Raw genomic sequence first — 5,343 nt, 5'->3', positions numbered from 1 at the left:
TTCATGGCGGCTCTTATGCAAAATCAACTTTATTGAAATTCATACCATGTTGTAATATTATTCCGTCATCAAAAACATAACTGGACTGTTGCTTTGACTCATTCAAGCATGTTAGAAAACTAATGGGATTTATTTCTAAACGCTGAAAGTCAAGGCTAACTGCTAAGCAAAACAAATATACAGACCCATTCTATATATTAGAATATTTTTGGAAAGCTAATTTATTTTAGGGGTTAGGGTTAGGGTTAAAACTCGTTATTTAGATTAATGATGATTAATGTATGAAAGCCTTTATTTCTGTTGATTATGATTATTTTCCACTTATAGGTGAATTACATCAGATCTGTTGTTGATTGGTTTCATTTGGTTTCTCTGATCATTTCTCTAACTTTAAACTCATAAGTTTCAACGTTTAGTTTAAATTTACCACAGAGAAAAACCGCAGCCCTCTGTAACGTTTGGCATAACCCGACAACCTAAATAAAGGCCAAGTCCTATGTGTACTTCTGTTTTTATTTTTATTTATTTATTTTTTTTTAGAAAGTCGTATAAAGGCAGTTGTGTTTGGAAAACCAGCATCAGGTGGTTCCTTTAACAAAAACCATAGAAACCATCGGTTTAGATCAAAGCTGTTAGGACGGCCCAGCCCAAATCCAAATGAGAATCTGAGAGAAAATCTCCTCAGACATTTTGAAAAACATGAATTAGAAATAATCTCTTACTTTAGATATACAAAATTCTTAAAATACATTTATTTATATGAAAAAAGTTAAAGGACTACGAATGCTTTAGCAAGACATTGCTGTTCCTGTTGCTCCTTCTCTTTAACTTAGTATTTGCTCCAGCAGATGGCGCTCTAAACTCATTCTTATGTTTTCATCTGTGTATTCTTCAATAAGAGTTAACTGCAGCTTCAAATTATGTAACTTTTATATTTTTATTTTTTTTCTAACTAGCCCTAATGCATCTGAATACTTGGTGTTTATGGGTACAGTGTGAGCTCCAGATCAGTAAAAATCAAACACTGATACGAGTGTTTGTTGTGTCATCTGGTGTAAATGCAAATACTTCTGTGTGACATGTTTGGCTCTAATCGTACAACTTCATGCTGAAAACTTCCTGTCACAAAACACTTGTGTCACCTTCAGTCCATCCTAGAAAAATATTTAACTGATGACATTTAAAAATATATATATATCTTAAAACATCTGCCCCACTTACTATAAGCAACAGTTATTTTTTTCGTCAACACTGTGCTCTGTAACAGGTATGCCGTCTTAATTTACTTCACACACACCCTCTAAAGGTCAGAGTGTGCTGCGGTGGGTCATTTCAGTGCAAGCTCATTATGGGGACATTATGGGGAAGAGGCTTCTGAGCTGCAAAACAAGTGTGTAGCGTCAGCAGTTAGGTGACCTCTCTGTGCCGTAGACGGCCGTGCTTTGGCAGGGGATGGGACCGTGAGTGTGGCTACATGAGGGGTATGTGTGTGTGCATGTGTGTGGTGGGAATGGGAGTGGGGGGTGGAGGGTTGAGGTGTACAATGACTGGCTCACCAGTGTGAGTCGTGAGGAATGCTGTTGTTTAACAAAGGCTGTTTTCACAGGCCGTGAAAGCCAAACGCCCCAGACGGTCCGCGTTGTGTGTGGATGTGCAACCACTGGTCACAGGGGAGTCGGTGCCTCACCATGAAGGAGCAAGCTCTTCTTTTTTTTTTTTTTTTTTTCTTATTTGCAGCACAAAACCCTCCAGTGAGGCAACCACAATTACAAAGGTTATGCATCATAAATGCTCCAAGTCTATTTCCTGCCACAGAGGCTGAAGCATTTACAAATCATTATGTAGTTATGCAAGCGGCGCAAAATAGGGCTTTTAGGTCATTAAGTGTTTGGTGACAGCAACAAAAAGAAAAAAAAAAAAAAGAAGAAAAATAGGGGTGTAAATGCTCAGCTCATGCCAGTGGCGCCACCAGAAAAAAATTTTGGTAGCGGTGCCCACGCCAGGCCACCGCTACCAAAGGCAAAGACAAAGAGACAATAAGAGACAAAGCTTCTTCTCAGAACTGTAGCTTCCAAGCTTCCACCTCAAAGAGGAGCTCTCTCCTGCAAACCCTGACTCTGCTCCTTTAGACTAGCCAGCAGCAATTAGCAAACACCTGGTAGAACTGTGGATTTGCAGGGCTCATTTCTCAGTGCGGTGCTGTAAAAGCTTTGATAAAGGGTTAATAGAGGAGCCATGTTGAAATGACTTCCTGAAGGCGGAGTTTCAGAAAGAGCAGGAGTTTTTTAAAGCGACAGATGGGGGCATTAGATTATAAAGTCAAATTTAAGTCATTAAATTTAGAGCANTTTTNTAACAACTGAAGGNAACATATTTACTCAATGTGCAATAAAATGGCAACATGTTCCTGTAAAACACATAATATTGCCCCTTTAATTGTACTAATTAATGTATTTATTGTGTATTTTTGTGTTTCCCAGAAAGCGCTATATAAATGCAATTCAATTCAATACATTTCATAACATTTAAATTATCCCCAGAGGTGTAATTAAAGGAGGTAGGAGGAGCTTACATAAAAATAAATTCAAGATAAAATACATAAATAGAAAGAAAGTGCAATATTCATTAGCAAGATTCGAATAGGTCATGAGGAAAGTAAGTCCTTTTGGCAACTAATATATGCGTGTCTATGTACGTGTAAGTGTAATGTATTATTAATATTATTAAGTTTTGCATTTATGTCTTGAGTAAAGAAGACGACTCTGCATGCCTTTCTATGACCTGAACATGTTTCTCTGGAGGGGTTGTCATTTTTGAAGAGGGGCCATGGCCCCCCTGTGGCCTCCCACTGGGAGCGCCACTGGCTCAGGGAGACACAAACTCTCCCTGCTGCACAATCCAATGTGAAGGGGCTCGGGAAAAAGATTGATTATCAAAAGGGCAGCATTCTCACCTGGGGAGACGTGTAGCTCTTTGAGGTTATAAATAAGTCACCGGAGGGAATAAAAGCAGGGCAACATATCATAGGTCACGGTTTTATTTCACTAAGAAGAGGTTCCAATGTCTCCTGATGGGGAGTCACCGTGTAAAACGAAGTTACAAAAAGTTTAAATAAAATAAAATAAAATAAAATAAAATAAAATAACGGTGACTGGGGCCACACTGAGACGAGCATTTCTGCTTATCTTCACTGAATAAATATGATGTCCGCCCCCAACTGCTGAGGTTAGCAAGTTTAACACTTCAGGCCTCAGCGCACGATAATAACACTGCTGCACACAGCTCGGGATTCCTGAATGAGTAAAAGCTGTAATTATCTCAGGGGAAAAGGAACAATGCGAGAATGCTTTATTACCGCTTTGTTTCAGGACGGCGGCGCAAACGAGACGAAGCCGTCGGGAGAAAACGTTTTACCGATGCGATTGCTTTGTCCTTCACGAGACAAAGCAATCCTCTCCGGGGCTTCACAGGAACTTTTTTCCTGCTCGCACTTCCTTATTTCTTTTCCTTATTTGTTTATAATAAAACACCGGTTACATATTCCATGCAAAACGACGGTATAACAGTAAACTCGTGAATTTTCATAACCACATCTCTTTTAACAGAAGCGCCTCATGTTTACCTTCTCTACAGGACGCACATCAGCGAACCGTTTATGACCTCCAGTGACTTCGCAGAAGTGTGAAACTTTTCACATTCTTTCCTAGTTACAAGCAGAAATGTCTGCGTGTTTTATTGGGGTTTTATGTGACAGACCAACACAAAAGAGCGCATAGCTGCTGAGTGGAAGGAGCGGGCTACTTGGTTTTGACTTTTTGGAGTGTGGCATGTATTTGTATTTGCCCTCCTTTGGTCCGACCTCCTAAAGAGGCCTTGCTGTAACGAACCATCATTTGACTCAGATATGTTGGGACACTGAGAGAACTAAAATATGCACACCAGCGTATTTTTAGATGGTTCTGCACACCAAATTAGTGAAGCTGAATACAAGCTGAATACACTTTCTAGATTTGTATTTGTAAAACTTTTAAAAACAGGCATCATTTTCCCCCCTATGCTTCAAATTTATGCACTTTTTTGTGTTGATTAGCAGTAAAATACAGCAAAGTTTAGGGGTTTAAGTTGATAAAGGGGTGTGTCTGCTTTTGGAAGGCACTGTGTGTCTTAATATGTAATCTGTTAACATGCCTGACACCGTGGCTGGAGACACTGCAGAGGAATCAGTAGCTTGGGGTTGATACAACTCCTCTGGGATCTGCCAAAACCAGAAGAAGATTCAGTGTCGTCTTGAGCAACTCAATGCAACACTTCTTTTTTTTTCTTCTTTTTTTTCCAGTTGTTGCTGCAAGAGCAATAATCATCAGTAAAAAGTAAATGGTAATTTGAACAATGAGAGGTTTTACAACAGTTTTTACTTAATTTTAACTTGTGGCTTGCATCTGAGAGTGCATCTGAAAAACTAGATTTTCTGCCTTTTGTACTGGAAATCTTACCGGCTCTTATTTATGTCTCTAGATATTGATTTATTACCATACATATGGTCAGTAAATTAGAACTTTTATTTACTTGCTTACCAAGCAGAAAACCTCTTTTTAAAAAAAATAAAGTCAGTGCACATCTTTGAGGAGTTTTAATCCTTATTGTATCACTGGGAGAACGTTTGATTTGTCTGATATTTGATTTGAGATGGTCAGTTCTCATGAGCTGTGATATTTATTATTTGTAATTTTAGATATAAACTAGTTATAAATTCACAAAAGACTGAAATGACCTAACAGAACGCCCTTTAGAGTAGACAAAGTTATGTTTCTTTTTGCTAATTGATACAAATGTTATATTTTGGATGTTATATTGACCAGATAGTGAAAGTAAATTGATTTATACAGTACACCACTTAGAATTTATTTAAAGGAGGCGTATTGTGTGTTTTTGCTTATGCTGTATAGCAAAATCAAGAAACTATGTTGCTTTCAGTTGTTATAAAAATGCTGTATGTATCAAAAACAACATAAAAAATGTTTGACTTTGTGTCATATTTGACACCTTGAAATTGGTCTCTGTCTCTTTAAGGACCTCCTACCCTTTCTGACACTCCTTCTTTAGAAAGTCATCACAACAACATTGATTTCTTTACAACTGTTGTAGGAAGCATTGTTCAGCAGCAGATATGCAGTTCTGCCAGGTGTTTGCTATGATGCTGCCTAGTCTAGTGTATATGTGTGGAGGACGCACAGGTGATGGGTGGAGCTTTGAGTAAATAGGCGGGGTTAAGGCATCCCCAGATGCAAGGATTTCTCAGAAACACATGAATGAGACAAAGCAACACTCCAGGATCTGTTTTTT

Source organism: Poecilia latipinna, unplaced genomic scaffold, assembly GCF_001443285.1.
Source record: "Poecilia latipinna isolate Pla-1442-1.1 unplaced genomic scaffold, P_latipinna-1.0 Scaffold539, whole genome shotgun sequence".
Lineage (NCBI taxonomy): Eukaryota > Metazoa > Chordata > Actinopteri > Cyprinodontiformes > Poeciliidae > Poecilia > Poecilia latipinna.
Note: the sequence above shows the minus strand (reverse complement) of the source record.